Source organism: Leptidea sinapis, chromosome 25, assembly GCF_905404315.1.
Source record: "Leptidea sinapis chromosome 25, ilLepSina1.1, whole genome shotgun sequence".
NCBI lineage: Eukaryota > Metazoa > Arthropoda > Insecta > Lepidoptera > Pieridae > Leptidea > Leptidea sinapis.
In genome coordinates this window covers 7,520,362-7,544,953 of record NC_066289.1, presented here as the reverse complement: position 1 = coordinate 7,544,953, position 24,592 = coordinate 7,520,362, and the positions used below count along the sequence as shown (strand labels likewise).

The following is a 24,592-nucleotide window of genomic DNA, read 5'->3' as shown; positions in this document are numbered from 1 at the left end:
AAACTGTGATCATAATGTTAACATTAGGAAGAAAAATAAACTTGTTATGCCTACTACTCGGTCGAGTTGAGTTAGTAAGTCCTTTGTTGGCCGATGTATATGCTTTTACAACATGATCCCAGAAAATATACAAAACAAATATGTAACGAAATTCACAGAATTTGTAAAAAATGTGTGGTCATGGTTACTGTAATATAAATGATTTTCTTAATGGTACCACAGACTGGCAATGGAGCTACAAATAAATTTTATAATGCGATATTTTATGAAAACAAAAAGAAGCACTTTGTATTTCTTGCGCCCGCTCTTCTCAGGTCTGAGGCATACTTTTTCGAATGGATAGTAGTAGTTTGTGAGTGATTTTTATCCCATTTTGATTAAATATGTTTGAATTTAAATTTTGTTCAGGAAAAGAGCATACTCCCACCTTAAAGGCAGGCAACGCATCTCTTGACACCTGTTGATCCGGATGTCCATGGGCGGTTGCCTCACCTCTCCCCGTGAGCCTCTTACCCGTTTGCCCCCTCCTATATAAAAAATAAATAAAAATTTCAATTCATTATTTATAAGATGGACTGGTAGTTTCTTATAAGTTCTTCACCCCATTTTCTCAATCAAGTACTCCTCATTGTCCTTTACGAACTGATGTAGTTTCATGACATTTACCAACTGTTGTTGCAATATGGTTATTTTAACTCCCTATGTTAAATAAATATATATCTATTTCTGCGTTATCTATCTAACTTTCGTCTTGTGTGTTGAAGCTTACCACAACTTGCCAACAAACTTTGGAGCGCATTTACTACCACGATTATCCGTGAATATGAATTATGTTCAACTTATAGGCCAGCAAGGCTTTTCCTCTTACCATCATGTGAATGGAAGGCTCACTTTAACTCTTATTACGTAACCATGTTTCAATTATATTTTGCCTTAATAATTAATTTTTCGATATATTTTTTTTACACTAACTTTAATTTTAGGTATTTTATCATATTATACAACTCTTTGATATATAATATGTTTGGTTGAGTAACAATATTAGATTATTATGCATCAACCTAAGCAACCCAATAGTGTTAATATAATAAAAAATCAGTCACCTTTAATATCATATGCGTATGTTTAATTTATGTATTAAAGGATTGTCAAATTATTGGAAAAGCAAATATAATTTATCTACTTACATAAACTTAACAACACTGTTTCATGAACAAACAATATAAAATATTAAATGGGTCAACAAATGCTATTAAACTTTCCATTTTATCGGTTATTATTATAATTATAATGCAGCGAAAAAGGAAACATGTTTTATGTGCACGATATACGCCAGAGTTCAACTTATAATGGTCGGTTCTAAATGAGATCGTATAACTTTTTAAACACGCTGTGCTGTTAAATTCAGGATTCACGTAATGAAAGTGAATAAGGAATTATGTGAAACATTTATAATCTCACTAAACAGAAATTTTATGTACTTTAATTATAAATGCATTTCACAATTTATATTATGATGAATTTACAATGACAAACCTGACTCATAATAATGCAAAAAATGCTGCAGCACGAGATGTACAAATGCTTTAAAAGCCGGCAACGCTCCTGTTATTTCCTCTGGTGTTGCAAGAGAATGTGGACGGCGGTGATCACTTAACACCAGGTGACTCGTTTGTCCTCCTTTTCCATAAAAAAATTGTTACGTTTGCAGTTTTTATATTTACAATAAATCCAATAAAGCATTTGTAAAACTTAATTCGGAGCAGTTAAACATTCTTTCAATAATAAAAAATAATAATCGTGTGGTTTTATGAAACCACGATACAAGTGAAACTATTTTTCATGAAATGACATAAATATCAGCATAATAATCGAATATTGTCACAGTTTCTAGCAAATTCCTCAATGTCCTTATGAATATATAGAACATTATCAAGAATATATTGAGAAGCAATAGTCAAAATGTTTTTCTTTAAATTTTTCTCTTAATGATTCTTTAGGAGCTTAGGTTATAAATAGCGCGAGAAGCCCTCTTCTGCAGCACAAGGATGGTATTGATATCGGCTGCACTGCCCCATAATAATATACCATAGGACATAATACTATGAAAATAACTAAAGTATCTTAGTCGCGCCGTTCTTATTTCAGTTGACTGTCTAATTATTTTAAGCGCATATGCTGCAGAACTAAGCCTCTTTTTTGAGATTTTCAAGAAACCTAAGCGGCACTGTATTGTAATGGGCAGAGCGTATCAATTACCATCAGCTGAACGACCTGCTCGTCCCGTCCCTTATTGTTATAAAAAATTGGTTGCATAAAAAAATCGTGTGGTTTTATGAAACCACGATACAAGTGAAACTATTTTTCAAAAAAAAATTTAACGAAAAAACCACCGACAAAAACACTATTCCAAAACAATAGATATAATATGCACTAAAAAGTATAAAAATAATGCGTATTTTTATACAATCTAATTCTAATTACGATTCTTTTAATTTTTGGAATCGGTTTCCTTCCGCCGCGACCCGCTCTCACCTCTCGCCTCCTCACGACTCAAGCACATCTCACCTATAACTATGTATGTTGTTACAAACCTATCTTGAATGACACTCAGTTATAACTGTCAACAATGTATGCAATATCAAAGATTCACATAGTTGTTGATACTAATAATAATCTGAATTTTTTTATTTTATTTAATGAATAAAGTCCCCAATGAAATTGATTTTGTAACTAAGCCTAAAATCAGCTGGACTACGAATAAAGTAATGAGAAAAAATACTATAGCACATTGCCAGAGCTATGAAGACAATTTTTTTGTTACTTGGTATGATTGTCAGTTGAGTGAGGGCTACTTTTACATAAATCCAATTTTTTTGCCTACGTCAATTTGCATTTTTATCAGGTTCTATTCCATTTGAGAACACGAATTTGTATAGTTGTGGCTACCCTGACTTTCACTGGCTTGAATTTGAAACAGAAGCTGGTTAGCTATTTTATGGAACAGAAGGACATACCAGGTTTGTTATCACCGTCGCCTATTATATTATCTTTAAAAAATTCGACTGTACCTTTTATTTTGTTTCCTTTTATTTCCCATTTATCTCATCACTAACTTAACTGTTGCAGAGAAAATTTATATTTTCATTTTTGCTACCTACCTTGTTTAGTAGTATATAATTATGCATGTTTTAACTCTTTTACGTTTTTCTTTTTTTCTTAAAAATGTTTATATGGAATGATTAACAATTAGCTGACATAAAGTAAATCTTAAGTTCGTCGTAAGGTTCATGATTATTAAAATGCTTTTTATTAATCCATTTTCATAAAGATGGTGTAATTACAGGCAGATTCAACACGCGACCACATTTCAATTGTAAGTAGAACACAAAGAAAGCCAATTAAAGTAAAAATATCGTACTAACATTGACTCTTACTAATTGTTCCGAATTCGTTCGCAACTTCATAGTCACACAGCCAGTATAACTTGACCTCCCATTGCATTGTGTTTAACACTAAAATTTCTGACTGTAATAGGTCGTGAAAACTTGGCTATTTAATTAATGACATGGGTGTACAGAAGTTCTCCTGAGATTGTTATATCACAAAGAAACATTAATGGCTTCCCTATTGTATTAAGTAGTTGTATTGTATTGTAATGTAACAAAATCAATAATTCAACGCCATTTTCATCAATTTAAGGTGACTGATAAATTGGATTAACTAGGTAATTTACACAGGTAAGGATAAAAGGCAATACGGTAATTTTGTTAAGTACCAGACTAATATGCTTTTAGCCAAATTTCATGTTGTTTTTAGATTGATAAACATCGATATTTGACCATATATATATATAATTAATCAACTGATTTAATCAACTGTAAAGTAGATCCTGCGTATGAAGCCACACCGTCACTCGAACGATTGGGTCAGTTGGAAAGAGCGCTCGCGCGGAATGTGAGAGGTTCCAGTCCCGCATTGCTCATAAAATTTATTTTTCAGTTTTATTTGTAAATTATAATATATTCCATCTATCATATAATTAATATAAAACGTTATTACAAGACAACAAGTCCCAATTCAAAATATCCATTATAATTTATTAAACGCTCCGTCATCCAACACAGAAATTTCAAATAACTAAACTGACCCAAATAAAATACATTTTTCATTCTTTATAATGGAATGAAGAAAAAATTCACCATTTCACTACACATTGTTTGCGGCCGGGACATTATCATAAATTGTCGGTTAGTCATTTCAACGTTAAGCACTTTTTTGCGTGTTCTTCAATTGAGGTTCACACAATTTTAATCCTAACGAGCATTTATCTGTTTATAAGACAAAAACTGCTACAGTAAATTTTCACAAAAGATTATTGAGAACTGAATGGTTCCGATCTGTGACACTTGCCTATGGATCTTCTGATAAATAAGAAAAAAGAGTTTTTTTTTTGTACAGCAAGATGTTTGAGTAAAGTCGGCTCCAGCCGGTAAGGGTCTTTTTTAAAGAAAAAGGGGGACACCTGGTGTTAAGTGATCACCGCCACCCACATTCTCTTGCAACACCAGAGGAATCCTGGAGCGTAGCCGGCCTTTAAGGAAGGCGTATGCGCTTTTTTTGAAGGTACCCGGTGAGAGGACATATGGTTTTTTTTTTGTGGTAAACGCGCAAATTTGAGTCTTCTGGGCACAAGAAACAGCGTGGGAGATAGCACACAGCCTTGGGGAACTCCAGCAATCAAGGGCTTCCGGTTCGAGCAATAACCGTCGATAACGACCTGTATGCTGCGCCCTGTGAGGAAGCTGGAGGTCCACTCGCATAAGCCCTCGGGAAGCCCAAAAGATTGAATTTTTGCTAGCTTGCTTTATACTTTCCAGGCTAACTGCCAGGCCTTCCCCCTTGCTTTCGATTCCCGCTGCCATCGATGCTTAATACTTTAATATTAGATAAACCTATTGAATAAAGCGTTATTTCTCTAAAATCCATAACTACCCAAATGCTATGAGTTTCTTTGAGTCCTGATTTCGCTTAGATCATAGTTTGATTTTTTATATGAAAATATGGGAGGAGACGAGCAGGACGTTCAGCTTCAATTGGATTGAAACACCCTGCCCATTACAATGCAGTGCCGCTCAGAATTCATGAAAAATCCAAAAATTTAACTGATGGGCACTATAATTGCGCTCCTCACCTTGAGATATAAGGTGTTAAGTCTCATTTGCCCAGTAATTTCACTCTCTACGGCGCTATAATAATAACTTGATATTGATGTGTACGTAATGGATGTATCAGGTAATAGAGGTCCCGGGTTCGAATCCCGGTATGTGCAATCATTTATATGATGAATATGGATGTTTGTTTCCGAGTCATGGATGTTTGTATGTATTTATGTATGTTTACATAAGTATATTGTATTGTGTATGGTATAAAAGTGTGTAATTTTTTTTATTATTATTTAAAACTAGTTGACCCGACAGACGTTGTTCTGTATATAATAAATAAAATAATGTTATTTATGAATTTGTCAATAATATATCATAACATCAAGAACTACTTCGTAAAATATGCACCCTGCTGTCGTAATGAAATTGTTTCACAGCAGAACTGTCAAACCATGCGTCAATAAATTCTCTCATAGAAATTATGTATGGACTCATAAAAGGAAAAACAAATTTGTTGTTTTTATTTAATTCCGAGCATTTTCAAATTTAATCAAACCTTCCAAACCTTCCCTGGACTTCCACAATTAATTTAAGACCAAAATTAGCCAAATCGGTCCAGCCGTACTCGAGTTTTAGCGAGACTAACGAACAGCAATTCATTTATAAGTATATATATAGATAGCAGCTTGTTACAACAACTTTTCTGAAGTGAATGTCAAACTTTGATACTGTAATATAACCTTCAATGAAACTATGCAACTCGTCCGACGATGTCATAAAATGATGCACAGAATTAAAAGGTGTCGCGTGCATATTATGTTATCAGGTCACGTTATCATGGAAGTTGGTTTCACTCGCGAGGCGTTGAATGTCGCAACATTAGTATGCTTTTAAATTAAAACTAGTTGGAAAATATATTATTCACCCATTTCGTGTTGGGCTAATTACATTACTTAATTATAATATTTTACCAAGAACGTTATTTAGGTGAATTTCAGTGCTTATTTAATGTTTTCGTGTATATTCGAGTTAATACTATAATATTCTAGTTTCTTATATAAAATGCAAGTGCTGACTTGGCAAGTGTTGTTTAGCCATATTTATTTAGTGGGAAGCTCCTTTTTACAGGATGCCGGCAAGATTATCGGTGCCTATTTCTACTGTGAAGCAGTAATGTGTTTACATTATCGTGTTTCGGTGTGAAAGGCGCCGAAGTTAGTGCAATTACTGGGCAAATGAGACTTAACATCTTATCAAGAATTGTAATGGCCAGGGAGTTTTTTTTTTCCTTTTTCATTAAAAAAAAATTGTATCTGATGTCTGGTCCGATATCAGATCATATCATACAAAATGCCTTTTATTGTATTTCGTTTTATTACTGCGAGTATCAAACATTGAAATTAAATGGTTTTTAATTGTTTTTACTTATCATATCTTACTCGCTGATGGTCTATAAGTCATCTGTGAGGCTGTCACTTTTAGTATCTTCTTATTTCTATTTCTATGGCGTGAATCAGTCCTGAAGTAGTAGAAAATAAAGTGGAAATACGATTAAATCGTAGAAAAATAGATAAAGTGAAATAATGTAAAAAACACTTCGACAAAACAGCGACGAACTGTTAACCTCTATTTACAGCAATGCACGCACACTTATACAAAGCGAATGACGTTTCCTGAGTGTAAGACAAGCCTGTCATACATACTAAAGTAATAATACTATGGCCTATTGTCATGCCCATAAGGCAAGAGCCTCTATCTATGTTATCAAATGTAAAAATATACTTACTTATATCCTCATAACAGACATAGTAATTTGAAATAGCATTCCTGAGTTTTGACCCTTTTAGGTAAAGGCTAATATAGAGTTGTCGTCATATACTATTCGTATTTTATGTAGATCAATTAGGCGTTCAAGCCTTTACCAGTTCAATTACGGTAGGCAACGCATCAAAGACAATGGATTCTATCGGAAATTAAGGGCGGGTTTCTACCTTATTGGTATATTCTAGTATATTGGTATATTGATTTTGCACGGCATATATTCTTTTATGTTATCATGACGAGACGAAAGGCATTGACCTCGTATAATATTGACACACTTTTTACACAAATTATCTTGCCCCAAGTTAAGCATATATAGACTGTGTTATGGGTTACAAGACAATGATATATTTAATACAATATACTTACTTAAACATACATAAATACATTTAAACATCCATGACTCGGAAACAAACATCTATATTCATCATATAAATGCTTGCACCTACCGGGATTCGAACCCGGGACCGCTAGCTTAGTAGGTAGGATCGCTAACCACTCGGCTATACAGGTCGTCGAAACGCCCTGCCAATTATAATGCAGATTCTCTCATGGTTTTTGAAAAACCAAAGTTCTTAGCGGCACCTAAATCGGTGTAATTTCACCAGCCAGCGCCCTGCACACCGAAACATGCTTGGTGATAGAAAGTGGCGCCGTGGGGGTACCACATATTACTACATGCCTATTTCTTTACTATCTAACCCGGTCAAGTGCTAAGTACTAGTTATTTTTTATCTGAAGCTAAAATGAAGTTTGTTTCCAATGGAAGTGATATTTCTATCTATACAGAAAGTACCAAACTATGCTTAAAGTAATATAAAAGACTTTGTTTGATGTTGCTGCATATGGAAGTAGTCAGTTGAGACGTCAGGACTGTGGTTAATGAAGGATCTTGATATCCTCCTACGCATCTGGGCAGAAATTTGATGATTTTCGATACTTGTGGAATTTGCTTTCTACATTGATGAATTACCAAATTACTAGAACAATTTGTTATATTTTTAAAGTGATAAATTTTACTTGTATATTAATCCTAGAAGTAAATGTTCTCACTTCAAAAACATAACAATTTGTTTAGATTTACAAGAGCGACATCTCAAGTCAATTTCCTAATATTCAAATATTGGGGCTGAGCAGGTTACCAAATCTAAAGAAGATCCTGTAGATGAAGCCACAGCCTAACAGTTGAACAAAACATAGACGTCACTCGAACGGTAAGCTCAGTTGGCAGAGAGAAAAGGGTGTCGTAAGAGGCGATTAAGAGCATTTACAAGTGGGAAGCTATTATGCACAGGAGGCCGGCTAGATTATTAAGCAGTAATGTGTTCAAGCTACGGCAAGCTACAATTAATTACAGGGCAAATGAGACTTAACGTCATATGTCAACCTTCCTTAAAGGCCGGCAACGCTCCTGTGATTCCTCTGGTGTTGCAAGAGATTGTGGGCGGCGGTGATCACTTAACAACAGGTGACCCGTACGCTCGTTTGTCCTCCTATTCCATAAAAAAAAATATGTATCAAGGTGACACGCGTAATTGTAGTGCCGCTCAGAATTTTTGGGTTTTGCAAGAATCCTGAGCGGCACTGCATTGTATTGGGCAAAGCTTATCTATCTTATCAGCTAAACGTACTGCTCGTCTCTTCCCTTATTGTCATAACTGTGTTCTTAATGTGACGTCTAGAAGACTTAGTCCTTTACAAGCCGTATATGCGCTAAGCAAAGAGCACATCAAAGGCCGCCTAATCTGATATTGCAGATGTGTGCAAGAGTGCCCTGTTTGCTGTATTTTTCCTGTCATAAAAATCTGGCCCTACTAGAGGAACAAGAAATTCGTGGCAGTAATGATGTAAGTAACAATGTTACAATGTAGTTTGACTTGCACAACAAGGTACCATGTCGAAACATAACTTATAATAGGGTCGCTTTGAACTCGCAACTTACATCAGATACATCGCTTCCCGCACTGCTTGTTAAGTAAGTTACTCTTCAAGCATTAAGTGTAAGTTTTACACAAAGTTCTTTGAAGGGAAACAGAGACTCTCTTTTGTTTGTTTAAGCTTGCCTTTAGTTGTCCTTGTTAAGATCAGAATATTAATTATTTGCCATTCAGTATATTAAGGGAAAGCTGAAAATATTATGTTAGCATTGGCTTATAATATCTCGAAATATTATCTGTCAGATAAATCGCAATAATGTATTTATTCTTTAAATATGTAATAATTTGTGGAACATGTTTTGATAAGAAACACACTATTTGATTCAAAACCACGAAATAACCTTTACTTCTATCCTATCCTTACATCTATTCTCCTGTGGGAGGCTCCTTTGCACAGGATGCCGGCTAGTTTAAGGGTACCACAACGGCGCCTATTTCTACCGTGAATCAGTAATGTGTAAACATTACTGTATTTAGGTCTGAAATGCTTGTAAAATTACTTGACAAACGATACTTAACATCTTATGTCTCAAGGTGACGAGCGCAATTGTAGAGCCGGTCATAAGTTTTGGCCTTTTCAATTATAATATTATATAATATTAGGATTTTCAGGAATCCTAAGCGGCACTGCATGTAAAGGCGCATCAATTACCATCACCTGAACGTCCAGCTCGTCTCGTCCCTAATTTTCATAAAAAAATGTACAGATACCAGCATGAGTCGTGAGCCTGCTTTTCAATGGTTGCCCTGGACCGCACGTAAAGGTGGCAAGTGCTCATTGTTCATAGATCCTTATCATCGATTGGAATTGTCCGCGATCGTCTACTGTCAAGCAATGTACTCACAACTCGTACTTTGAACTATAACACCATGTTAAAAAGAAAGAAAATGGAACACAAACATATTTATTATAATAGTTTAAAAATATTTCAGAGTGAAATATGTATTTTATATTATTTTCTTGATAAGACAACTTACAGCGAATTTCTATATGTTATCACAATTCTAAATTGGCGAGACAACCTTGAAAATTGAATCCATTTTCTGTCTTTGCCAATGATCGATCTATGGAAATTGTTTTTTCAATCCATCTATGGAATGACGTATTGTTATTTTTAGCTTGCTATATTTTGTGTGTGATTGATTATCGTTTTCTATAAAGTTTTCTATATTATTAGGATTTAGAAAGCGGTCGTAAGATCACAACCACACTCTGGTGGCAAAAAACCAACAAGAAGTTAATCCCATCGGCCCAGCTTGGATAAATAATACTCGGATTAATTGGAATACGCAAAATTCATAAGATTCCCGACAATTCGATCAGCTCTACGTTACACGCGGTCATACGGTTTACATTGATACGTCGTAATGGTTTGCGCCCGACCAGAGATGACAGCAATACTCCATATATGGCTGGACCTGCGCTTTGTAGAGACCGCTCTACAAACAACTGTAGGCCGGCTTAAAGTATTGCCGTGCTCTATTTATGACGCCCAGCTTCTTCGAAGCCTATTGGGTTTTGCCTTCACTTGAGATTTCGAGACCCCGTATTCCGATGCTAGGCGAGTTTTTAAGGGAAGTGTTAACGATACGGTGATACGACAAATGGGGTATTTAGTGGTACGCACTACGTTACACGCACAAATTTGACTATTCTGGCGTTAAATTGAAGAAGGTTTATTTTAGCCTATTCCGTGACCTTCTCAAGAGTTCTGTAGAAGTTTCCATATAATATGTTGGGAACGGTAGCGAAAACGGGAACCGGAACTGGTACATGAGATAATCTTCAATTCCAAACTTGCTTATTATTTTAAAAAAGCCTTTATCTACGCGGATAAAGTCGCGAGCATCAGCTAGTAGTTTATAATTTACATCAATAATGACGACTATGCGTCTATGATTCTACGCCTCCGTGTTCAGTGGGCCTAACTGTGCTAATACGAACCTTATACTTATTACGTTTCTTGTGCCGCTTCTTCTCTCTCAGAGCGCCATTTCTTTCCGAAGCGGTAGTAGTAACGTAGCATAAGGAATGACATCAAAAATAATTCTAAGGGAAACAATCTTGAGAAAATAAATGCCTTTAATGCCTTTTTATACTCCAGCTTATTTTACTTCAGCAACCATAGTTATTGCTATTCCTACAGGATTAAAATTTTCATGCAGCTCTTTATGGAACTCAAATTAATTATAGTCTAAATGTGTACTATGAAGACCAGGTTTCTTTATTTACTATTTTTGTATTAATAGGAGTAATTTTAACTAATTCATCTATTGATATTATTCTTCATAATAATAATATAATATTGACACACTTTTTACACAAATTATCTTGCCCCAAGTTAAGCATATATTGCCTGTGTTATGGGTTACAAGATAATGATATATTTAATACAATATACTTACTTAAACATACATATATTCATATAAACATATATAAATACATTTAAACATCCATGACTCGGAAACAAACATCTATACTTATCAAATGCAATGTACGTGCAATAAATAAATAATATCTGGACGACCGAACCTTTCTCGGATTTTTAATAATGTACAAAACTTGAACAAAAAAAAACTAATAGGAGTGGATTCGAACCGGGGTCTTCTGATTGCCGGATCATCCAATGTCCCATGTGAGCTATTACAGACTTGTATATAGTGGCGAAAGTTACCTTTGTATTCTAATGTTATTGTAGCTGTTTCTCTTTGCTTAAAACTCGGATAAAACTTCATTTTTTTTAAATTGAAACCAAGCTAGATCGGTTTATCGCCCCTAAAATCCGCTGACCCAGCAAACGTTGTTTTGCCATTTAATTATTTTTAGAGTTAGACTGTTTCTTGGACATTGCAACATTACTTTATATTTCTAAAATAAACGTAGCCTAAGTTACTCCTTATTACTTTAGCCAATAAAAGTCCCATCAAAATCGGTCCAGCCATTTCAGAGATTAGCCGGAACAAACAGACAGACAAAAAAAAATTAAATAATGTTATTTTGGTGTATATAATATATATATTCAGATGCATGTAGTAAATGGTTATTTCAATATTTCAAACAGACACTCCAATTTGATTTATATGTATAGATATACAGGATGGCCGAGAAGTTGACGTCCAAAGCTAAAATTTGAAAGCCTCATGGTGATGAGTATCCGAATCACCCCTATAAATGTTCTACGATTTTGCTTAATTAAGGAGATAGTAATTTTTTTCCCCTTTTATCCGCTCTTTTTACCTAATTGTGGTTTAGGACGTTTTCAAATTTTTTTGAACACTTTTACTTAATTTTATTGTTGATAATTATTAACTACAGTTCCAATAACCACATAAGAACCTATGAATAGTTTAGACAATGTGGAACTAGTTTAGAATTGAGTCGTAAGTTCAAGATAACTACTCCAGCTAAATTCATGAAAATGTTCAAGGTATCAAAAAAAAAATAGGGCTTCCATTTTTAAAAACTTCCCAGAACATTGGCCAATAAATAGAGCCAAATTCAAATTTTAGCTTTGGACGTCAACTTCTCGGAAACCCAGTATATTATACAAGAATTGCTCGTTCAAAGATATAATATTCTGTTCAAATTCCATTATTAAACCTTCAGGTACTAGGATATAAACACTGTCATTACAATGTCCTTCGCGGACCGCAGTCAAAGGTGCAAGGACGAACTGACACGATTAGTTAAAAACAACGTACGTAACCTCCCTTGTTCTTTAATAATTAAATGTTAGACACCAAAAATATCCAATATAGTTTACGAATGTAGTCAGTTCAAACCATTATTCATAACACCGCCGTAGCTAGTGAAGTTACAAGACAAATGAGACTTAACATCTTATGTCTCAAGGTGACGCGCGCAATTGTATCGCCGCTCGGAATTTTTGGGATTTTCAAGAATACTGAGTGGCACTGCATTGTAATGGGCAAGGCATATCAATTACCATCAGCTGAACGTCCTGCTTGTCTCGTCCCTTATTTTCATAAAAAAAACACAGAATTGTTAACAGTTGCTGGGTCTGCTGCGTGCCGATGACAGCAAACGTCGCAAATATGTCGGTCTCAGTGAGTCTTACATCTTTGTGCGGTTTGGTGTCTAGAAACTTGGCCCGTGGGGCCCAGAGGCGCTTTAAATGTACAATGTACTATCTACCCGCCTCAATAAGGCTACTGGAAACCCAAGCGCTGGCAGCCATTTCGGTCAAGGGATCAGCCTAGCTATCCAACGTGGCAACGTTGACCAGTATTCTTTTACACTTCCCCGTAATGATATTTTTAGTTTAATCATAGGAGGTATAATTGTAAATATAATTACAAGATTTGTTTGAATAAATACTGATGGTAATTTATACGCCCTGCCCTTTACAATAAAGAACCGCTCCGGACTCTTGAAAATCTCAAAAATTCTGAGAGGCACCATAATTGCTCTCTTCACCTTGAGACATACGATGTTAACTCTCATTTGCCCAGCTATTTTACTAGCTACGGCGCCCTTCAGACCCAAACACAATAACGGTTACACATTACTGCTTCACGGCAGAAATAGGCGCCATTGTGGTACCCATAATCTAGCCGGCATCCTTGCAAAGGAGCCTCCCACTGGTAAAATGCCTGCATAAAAGACAAGCCAAGTGTAGTTATTCTTGCCCTGTGCTGCCCCGGGGCGTAAAAAGAATAGGGTAGTCCCAGGTCCAAGGGTGTCGTAAGAGGCGACTACGGGCTTTTTGAAAGTGGGAGAGTCACGCTGCTGTCTTATGACGTCAGGGTTACTTACCACACTCGCACAGAATACCGGCGTGAAGTAGCGGCCTAGTGCCGCTATGTTTCGCATAGGTTAGTGTCGAGGACCGGAGGCCATTCCCCCCCGTCCTTCCCCCCCCCCCCCCCCAACAAAATATGAGAGCGGTCCTAAAAAAGAAATTACCCCAGGAGGGTACCGGCTCTTGTAGAGCCGGAGAATCCCTCCCCGAGCATTCGCGCTCGGGCTGCCCCTCGTATTCTGGGGAGGGCACAGTACCGCGTATGTCACAGGACAAACAGGGCAGCAACACCACGGCACCCCGCTCCACGCTTAATGTGGACTTTTGTAACATCCGGGGAATTCACTCCAACTTAAACGCCGTCCACCACCACCTTGAGACGGCGCAGCCGGCCTTGTGTTTCCTTACGGAGACGCAGATATCTCGACCTAGTGATACGTCATATTTAACGTACCCCGGGTACAAAATTGAGCATAATTTCATGCCTCATGCCGGGGTATGTGTGTACGTTAGGGAGGATATCTGCTGTCGCCGTCTCGGCAATTTTGAGGGTGGGGGCCTGTCTACTCTCTGGCTCCGCGTAGATTTAGAGGACCGCGTCCGCATCTATGCGTGTGTCTACAGGTCCCATAGTGGTAACGCAGAAACGGATCACCTCATGGGCTGCGTTCAAGCGGCATTTGATGACGTGCTTGCTCAGATCCCCTCCGCTGAAATCGTAGTCTTGGGTGATTTCAACGGGCACAATGCCGTATGGCTTGGATCACGTACCACAGACTACGCAGGGCGATCTGTGCATAATTTTGCATTGGCGTATGGTCTGTCCCAATTGGTTGAGTCGCCGACGCGGCTCCCGGATGTGGATAGCCACATGCCATCCTTATTAGATCTTCTGCTGACTACACATCCCGATGGTTACCAGGTCTCTGTCGACGCCCCTCTCGGAACGTCCGACCATTGCCTGGTCAGGAGTGTAGTGCCTATCCGACGCCAACGTCGCAGACCACCAGCGACCCGCCGCGTTTGGCACTACAAGTCAGCAGCTTGGGATAGGATGCGTTCCTTTTTTGCATCCTACCCTTGGGGCAGGGTTTGTTTCCCTTCGGATGATCCTAGTGCCTGCGCCGTTGCAGTAGCCGATGTGATACTGCAGGGCATCGATATTTTTATACCAAGCTCTGTAGTACCGATCGGTGGCAGATCACAGCCCTGGTTCGATGCGTCAGTTAAAGCAGCATCTGACTGCAATAAACAGGCGTATCGAACTTGGGTTGCGGCGCTGGGCTCAAAGGATCCGAACTGCAAAGTTCTGAAGAGGAAATATAACCGTGCCTCCAGATTTTTAAAGCGGCAAATCGCCCGTGCGAAATCGAAGCACGTCGTCAAAATTGGCGAGCAGCTTTCCAGTTACCCGACCGGAACACGCAAGTTCTGGTCGTTGTCGAAAGCTGCTCTTGGTAACTTCAACCAGCCGTCCATGCCGCCGTTGCACATGAGGAATGACACCCTGGCCCATACTGCAAAAGAGAAAGCCGATCTCCTGTGCACTCTTTTTGCCTCCAACTCGACTCTTGACGACAACGGAAAAACACCGCCGACCATCCCGCGGTGTCAGAGCTCCATGCCTGAAGTACAGTTCCGACAGAAAACTGTTAGGCGAGCTCTGTTTTCGTTGGACGTCAGGAAGTCGAGCGGGCCGGATGGCATTTCTCCAATCGTGCTTAGAACGTGTGCCCCTGAGTTGACGCCGGTGCTAACGCGTTTATTCCGGCACTCTTATTCAAAAGGCGTAGTCCCTGATTCATGGAAGTCAGCCCTTGTCCATCCGATCCCAAAAAAAGGAGACAGTTCGGATCCGGCAAACTACTGGCCTATTGCTATTACCTCCCTACTCTCCAAAATCATGGAGAGCATAATTAACCGCCAGCTCTTGGTATACCTTGAGGGTCACCAGTTGATCAACGACCGGCAGTACGGCTTTCGCCATGGTCGGTCGACTGGCGATCTTCTGGTATACCTAACACATAGGCGGCTATTGAAACCAAGGGGGAAGGCCTGGCAGTTGGTCTGGATATAGCGAAGGCCTTTGATCGTGTATGGCACAAGGCGCTCCTCGCAAAACTTCCATCATTTGGGTTTCCCGAGAGCTTATGCAAGTGGATCTCCAGCTTCCTCACTGGGCGCAGCATACAGGTCGTTATCGACGGTTATTGCTCGAATCCCAAGCCCGTGAACGCTGGAGTGCCCCAAGGCTGTGTGCTATCTCCCACGCTGTTTCTTTTGCATATCAATGATATGTTGGACACCGCCAACATGCATTGCTATGCAGACGACAGCACTGGTGATGCCGTATATACAGGCCATGCAGGTCTCTCTCGGGAAAACGTCGACCAGTGCCGGGAGAAACTTGTGTCTTCCATCGAGTCCTCTCTCGAGAAGGTCGCGGAATGGGGTAAGTTGAACCTTGTCCAATTTAACCCCCAGAAGACTCAAGTTTGCGCGTTTACCACTAAAAAAACCCCATTTGCCGTATCACCGCTCTTCGAGAACACTTCCCTTAAAGCCTCGCCTAGTATCGGAATATTGGGTCTCGAAATCTCGAGCAATTGCCAATTCCGTGGCCATCTGGAGGGCAAAGCCAAACTGGCTTCAAAGAAACTGGGCGTCATAAATAGAGCACGGCAATACTTCAAGCCGGCCCACATTCTAGCGCTCTACAAAGCGCAGGTCCGGCCTCACATGGAGTATTGCTGTCATCTCTGGTCTGGCGCACCCCAGTATCAGCTCGATCCATTTGACCGCGTGCAACGCAGAGCAGCTCGAATTGTCGGGGACCCAGTACTCTGTGAACGGCTGGATCACTTGGCGTTGCGTAGAGACGTCGCTTCATTGTGTGTCTTCTACCGCATTTATCACGGGGAGTGTTCCGAAGAGCTGTTCAACCTGATTCCTGCCGCCGAATTTCACCTTCGCACGACACGCCACAAGTTACGATATCATCCCCACCATCTGGATGTGTGGCGGTCCTCCACAGTGCGGTTTTCAAGGAGCTTTCTTCCTCGTACCACGAAGCTGTGGAATGAGCTTCCTTGTGCGGTGTTTCCGGGACGATACGACATGGGTACCCTCAAGAAAAGCGTGTACACCTTCCTTAAAGGCCGGCAACGCTCTTGTGATTCCTCTGGTGTTGCAGGAGAGTGTGGGCGGCGGTGATCACTTAACACCAGGTGACCCGTACGCTCGTTTGTCCTCCTATTCCATAAAAAAAAAAAATCTTTTGTTCAAATATCAACTCAGCCAACTCGCCACATATGCGGCCTGCAACATTTTTAAGGAAAGTTGTATCAAAATACCTAACGCCCTAATAAGTTAGCTGTACAAAAACACATTTGCTTGAAAAACTCTCAGGAGCTCGGCCATTTTGAATATTGCCATGCATTATAAAATAGTAGCCATACTCAGCGTTTTTATGTTTGCGGCCTAAAATGCGTAGGTTTTGGTTATTGGGATAGTTATTCGAAACACTTCCTTATATAAACGCCACCAAAGATACAATGAAGTGTTGGATTTAGCAATTCCATTGGATTATTTAATAGACAACTGTATAGGCTATTGGCAGATTAATTTAAGAGTTTATGGCGTATGGTTTTTCTTTTATTGTACAAAACATTGAAAAAATATACATTATCATATCAGCTGGAAGATGCCCACTCATGGAAAAAGGCTTCCGACAAAGATCTCCACGACGATAGGTCCTACGATACCCTCATCCAACCCATTCCAGCAATCTTGACCAGATCATCGGTCCATCTTGTCTTGCCTCCCAACACTGCGTCTTCCAGTATTCTTGCAGCCAAGATTTTACTGCCCCACGGTAGACTTTGCTTCTCCTACGGATCTCCTCATTTCTGATTCTTTTTCTCTTACAGAGAGTATAATTTGTTCTTCTCCACGTCAAAGCCCTTTACGATCTGATGTAGCTTCATGACGCTTTATGTAGCTCCAACCATATAAAAACTTAGCTTACTTAATATAATAATATTATACAGTTTGCACTGCACAGTACCACACAAGAACTGTATATAATCTACGAGCTGACCCGGCAAACGTTGTTTTGCCATATAAATTGTATTGATCTTTTGCTTGCTAGTTGATAAGAGATGGCGCTAGTTGTATTAATTAGCAACAATCACACTTCTTTTATATTTTGTATAATTCACACTATAGTTTTATAAATTATAGCCTATTTGTTATTCTGGTGTGTAAGCTATATTATTCTAAAGTTTCATCAAAATCTATTCAGTAGATTTATCGTTAAAGAAGTTCAAACATATATCCAGACATACAAACTTTCACATTTATAATATTAGTAGGATTATACTATAGTAAGCCTTCTTTGTTAAAATGTGTGTTGCATTTAATTACCCGTAAATATCTTCATACAACAATCAGGGCTGACAAATTTAATTTGTAAATATTTTTTTGCAGAATGGCCTGGAGGCCATTACATATCTGGAATACAGCCAAGGTGTTTAGTATCTGAACAGCTACTACTCATACTTAAACCTTCGACATGTTAAAAGGCACAAGGTACTTATCTGATCTGATCTCGCAGGGAAACTCCGAGCATAGCCTTTTCCATTGCCCTTTAAGCCGTCCTTGCGATTGCTGTCTGCGTGCTATAAATTTTCACTGGCAACACACACCGTTTGAAAAACTTCTTCAGATACTATGGCTTTTGGGACGAGAAGATTTTACAATTAGAACAATATTGTATTATATTATTAAACAGAAAATACGTAAACAAAAACCGTATAGCTATATATGTATATATAAATGCGCATGTTTGACTCGCCGTTTAGTATTCGTATGGTGAGAATAGCAATACATAGAAGGAAAGCTAAGTGTCCATATCATACAAAAATGTTTTTTAAAGTTAGCTTTGCATTTCTTTTTACTAGTGACAATATATTCCTCCAAACCTATAAACTCTTCAGGGTGACGACAATTTCTTACAGTAATAGGGTCATTTAAAAACCCAGGTCGAAAGATTATCCGAACACGTCAATTATATTTATGACATCAGCTCGCAGGTCCGTTGCTATTGCGTGTTTTTTTTGTTTATTCCGATTTCCTTGCTAATACCAAAAAAAAGAGTAACAAATGTGTGGATGTCTGAATAAAATAAATTATAACTAACAGCAGTACTTTTAGAAATAAAGCATGAATTTAATCAAATGTTAATAACACTAAATTTATATTGTGAACTATATGGTAGGGTCGGTCTGAGGAAGATATATGTAATACTGTTGTGGACGGAACAATGGCCTACTGATAGTTTGAAAGTTATTGTTCCTCCATATTAATTATTATACTGTATATTGTACGAGTATATTGTCCAGTTGAAAATGATAATAGAAATTTATGTATGGAAAAGGACTCTGCGGGTAGTTCTAGAGGGCTTACGCCTGTTGCCTATTTGCTACAATATTTGTTTCACATACTTTTGTGTTCGTTCTCTCTCGTCAAAGTAGTATCTAAAACCAAAAGAATCCTTTTGAATAAAATTTGACAACAAAATTTTGTGAACGATGCGGGACTCGAACCCACGACCTCTCGCAATCCGTGCGAATTCTCTTCCAACTGAGCTAACCGTTCGAGTAACGCATCGTCGTAAAATCTTGTATGCTTTGTTCAACTATACGCACTTTTATTTGTATATTAATCCCAGAAGTGGGGGTTATCACTTTAAGAACATAACAAATTGCTTAAACCTTTTGAAAAAAGCTTCATTCCGAACGGAAGAACCTCACCGTGTGATGGAAGAGACCACCCAGTAAGAAAATCTACACCCTGGACCACTGAAATCAGTCCACCCCCCCACCATACTCCTGCTTCTCCCACCAAAACCCCCACTCAATGCCAATAAATACAGATGGACAAAGGATACAATTGTTCCGAAACGAATCCTTAGGGAACATTGTCATAATAACAATAATTTAATATTCATGAGTCCGTATCGATAATAATAAAGTAGCTCTACATTATGTAATATTTTTCTATAATAAAGAGTACCAAGACGATCAATAACAAAATACAATGGACTCTGTTGCTGATAAGGATCAAACAATATGTTATGTTTTTAAAGTGATAACCCTCACTTCTAGGATTAATTTACAAATAAAATTTGAAAAACAAAATTTTATGGACGATGCGAGATTCGAACCAACCTGAGAGTTGAACAAAGCAAACAGAATTTTGTAACAAGGCGGTACTCGAACGGTTAGCTCAGTTGGTTAGAGCACCGGCACGGAACGCCGGAGGTCGTGGGTTCGAATCCCGCATCTTTCATAAAATTTTGTTTTTCAGATAAGGTTCACACTTTGGAAAGATATGAATTACTAAAAATGAAAGCAAAATTGTACAAATTGCTTTTCATATCTCGCTTTTACTTAACTAATAAGTTGCTCAAAATGGTTTCCGTTGACACCGATGCATAAGTTTATACGTATAACTAATGACCTTACTGCATTGATACTAATAAATGATTTATCCTTGATAGAACAGAATAGAAGTTTGAATAGGAGGTTATTATTCTTCCGTGTAAAAATAATAAAACAAAGAATTTGGTATAATTTTTTTTTTTTTCAAAAATCATTCGAGTCGTCCGTCAAAATTTCAAGAAATTTAAAAAAAAACGAAATATCCAGTTATTGGTTCCTTATAAATCGAAGGTTTCCGACTTGGCCATCACCGCCCTTCTCAAAAAACCACCCTGTAAATGCCCATTACAATAGTGCGAAAACCCACTGCAATTATGCCCGTCCTGTCGAGACATAAGTGACGGGGGCAATTTTTAAGGCATTTATTTTTTCCAAATTGATTCCTTTAGAATTCTTCTTGATGTCACTTCAAACAAAAAAACCGCTTCGAAAACAAATGGCGTTCTGAGAGAGAAGAAACAGCGCCAGAAACTCTCCCAGCATTTTTTTTTTGCGCTCTTTTTAATAAAATATTCAAATTGTGATGCCACTCAGAATTTTAGGTTTTCATAAATCCTAAACAATACAGCATTGTAAAGGTCTCATAACTTTTTCTCATAAATAAATTGGCTTTCATTATAATATAGATTATAAAGATTATTTAAATTTTCACAAGAACCCAATTTAAACTTGTGGTAATTCATTTAACACAAATATTACTTTTTAACCTTATACTTTTTTTTATGAAATAATGGACGACACGAGCAGGACGTTCAGCGTAATTGATACGCATTGCCCATTGCAATGCAGTCCCGCTCAGGATTCTTGAAAAAACCCCAAAAACTCTAAGCGGCACTACCTTGCGCTCGTCAACTTGAGACATAAGATGTTAAGTCTCATTTGCACAGTAATATAGCTACGGCGCGTTTCAGACCGAAACAATAATGTTTACATGTTACTGCTTCATGGCAGAAATAGGCGCCGTTATGGTAGACATAATTATGCCGTCATACTGTGTAAAGGAGCCTCCCACTGTAATTCGGTTCAAGTAAAAATAATTCTATATCAGCCCTCGTCATCGAATCTATGCGCTTAAACCTAAGAAAAATTTGTAACCGCGCCTCCTAGCGAAAAGGTCTGAGGAAAATATGATGATTTAAGACTCCGTAACAGACTTATCGCTTTCCACATAAATAATGTTTGTATCTCAGGTGAGCTATTTATCAATTCTGTTTGAACGTAAGTAACGTAACCTAGCCTATATTTTAAGTTAACATAATAATCTTGGATTGCATCTGATACGCCGTAACTTAACTCGGAAGACATATAACCTGAGATAACGGATACTTCAGGCGCAGGCAATTTGTGTTCCTCTCCTCACCAATTGGCTACATTCCAAAATGCTCTAGATTCTAGAAAGTTACATAAAATGTAAACTGAATATTCCAGCTTCCCCAATTTGTAATTTTATAGCTTATTATTATAGTACTCATAGCTTATTATTTTATGTTTACCTGGTAATTGTACAATTTTGAAGAATAATTTCTTTACAATTTGTTATGATTTTAAAGTGATAACCCTCACTTCGAGGATTAATAGCCGAAGCCACAATCTGAGAGTTGAACAAAGCATACAAGATTTTATGATGATACGTCACTCGAACGGTTAGCTCCGTTGGCAGATCAGTGGTACGGAACGCCAGAGGTAGTGGGTTCGAGTCCCGCATCGTTCATAAGATTTTGTTTTTAAATGTTATTTGATAATTTATTTGTGCGAATGAGGGTAAAATAAAAAAAAATCAAACATTGACGTGTACTTGGTACGCACCTTTTTTTTTATATCTAGACGGGACAGATTGATACGGTGATACAAGGAGTAAACTAAATTTTAGAGAATGTCCATATTTATTTATTTCATTTTGTCAGACGATCTGTGTTTTCTCTTGTTTAACTCAATACCTTTTATTGCTTTTTACTATTAGTATTCTTATAACTAGTATTATTGTTTTCTTTCTAATATTTCTCGCTTATCTTATCTTGTTATTCTATTTCTATATGTTGCTTTTTCATACTCCTTCTCATAACTGTCTGACAGATTTTTGTTTTTGATGTTATTTGGTACCTTGAATAAGTGACCAAGTTTGGCAGCCATATTATGTAAAGATAAAAGGGCGCATTATAAGGCTTAGTATTTAACGACTCTTACTTATTTATTTCTTTTTAAATTATACCAGTTGTTGATTTTTTTGCGCTACATATACTCGTAAATATACTCTTAAACATAATTAAGTGGTTCACCATTTATAAAAATAATAACTTCAGATGCGTTCTTCATGCCTTAAATTTTCAAAGCGTTCATTTTTAGAGTCTCAATGCAGCTTTCTATTTCCAGATCTTATAGTATTGTATAAATTCTCTTTTGTTACGTCCAATTAATCATCAACGAATTCCATCAATGTCTACTTCATCAATGTTTAACATCAATAAATAATCATCAATAATTTACTCATTCTATTTTTAACAATTTTCCTTATTATCATAAAATGAACACGTAATTGTAAGTCACGAACACACATGACGTGGTAACTAAGTTCTAAATAATAAAATATTAAAATGACATTGAGTAGGACACGCAAAGTTATTACAGTTGCTACAAGTATTATGCAGTCAATAATATAATTATTAATATGAAGAATATTTTAGCAAGTAATAAATAAGAGTGACCTTACTTTGCTCTTGCTCTGCTTTGAGCTCAGTAAGGCCACCGATGCCATTTAAAAAGTGGCAGTGGCCAGGAAACAAAGCCAGCCTATCGAAACTGTCTCAAGAAAAAAGCGATTGACTTGATTGTATGACACCTGCAGTCATTAATAGATTGAAGGCTATAATCTTGTAAAAAACGGAGATAGCCGAAATCCATAACGTTAAATCACTGCATTATTCATCATCACCATCAGCCGGAAGACCTCCACTGCTGGGCAAAGGGTCCTCCCAAAGACCACGATCGGTCCTGCGCTGCCCTCATCCAACGTAATCAGGCGATCTTGACAAGATCGTCGGTCCATCTTGTTGGGGGCTTAACAACGCTGCGTCTTCCGGTACGTGGTCGCCATTCAAGCACTTTACTACCCCAACGGACATCTGTCCGACGACCTATGTGCCCTGCCCACTGCCACTTCAGTTTCCACTCTCCACTGCCCTCTGAGCGACCATGAGCTTTCTCATCAGGCCCATTTTTAGCGACCACGTCTTCGTACCGCACCCTGGTTGAAAACCTTCGTCTTCAGACACTGTGGTATTTGGGACGAGAATATTTTACGGAGCTTCCCGAACGCTGCCCACCTGAGTTGGATTCGACGAGTGACCTCTTTCACGAAATTGGACCTGCCTAACTGGTTTGTTGATCCGAGGTAGTAGTAGTACTCGTTGACAATTTCGAGAGTACAGTTCCCAATTATTATGGGACGGTGCGACATGGACATTTGACATAATCTTCGTCTTGTCCATGTTCATTTTGAGACCTACTCCTTGGGAAGGTGAATTGTGGCCATCGAGCATACGGCTTAAGTCTTTCATGGTCTCTGCCATGATTACGATATCGTCTGCGAATCGAAGGTGATGTATTCGCCGTTGATATTGATGCCCAGTCTGTTCCGGTCCAGAAGCTTAAAGACATCTTCCAACGCAGCAATAAACAGCTTGGGCGATATAATACCGCCTAGTCTGACTCGCCGCTGCAGTCGGATAGGCTTCGAGATCTGATCCTGGAGACGGCCTGACATGGTGGCGATTCCATACAAACACTTAAATGCACGTTTCTTACCAAACTAAATTTCAAATTTTACTTAGGCAGTAGCCTCTTATTTCGTAGTAGATACATCCTCTTTGACATAGCCTGGAAATATGGGTGGTGGCGTAAAACGGTCTTTTGACATGATATCGATAGTCATAAAAAACATGGCACGAAAATTTCTCGCACTCATGCCGACGTGACACAGACAATTTTCAATTTGCAGCCAATTGGTAAAACAAATGATAAATGAATAAAATGCATTCTTAGTACTTACTCAATAATATATTTTATTGGCAGAGTTCCATTTTCAAAATTCAAGCTTCATTTTTTATTATATTGTTTACAAGTGGTCAACGCTAAAACTTCCAGTGTCATTTTCGTACTACCAAATTTATTAATTAATTATTTTAATATGCACAATACAAAATAATTTAAATAAATACTTTTAAAGGATTAAAACGCGTGTACCTTATTGTAACTGTGTTATTGCATTATATTTTTGCGTAAAAGTTACATTTTTATTTTTATTTTAGTTAACCCAATGTTTCAAGACCTTTCCAGTTCCAAATCTTGTTTTCAGGGGGACTGTACAATTACTCGCGTTTTAATCCTTTAAAAGCGTATCATTTAAA

At 37.9% G+C, this 24,592-nt stretch overlaps 1 protein-coding gene across 5 annotated transcripts in view; it reads right to left on the bottom strand.

The window, feature by feature from the left end:
- Positions 1–24,592, bottom strand: part of LOC126972044 (transient receptor potential cation channel trpm) — a 311,245-nt gene that overhangs the window by 189,544 nt on the left and 97,109 nt on the right. The gene's annotated exons all lie outside the window — the stretch shown is intronic.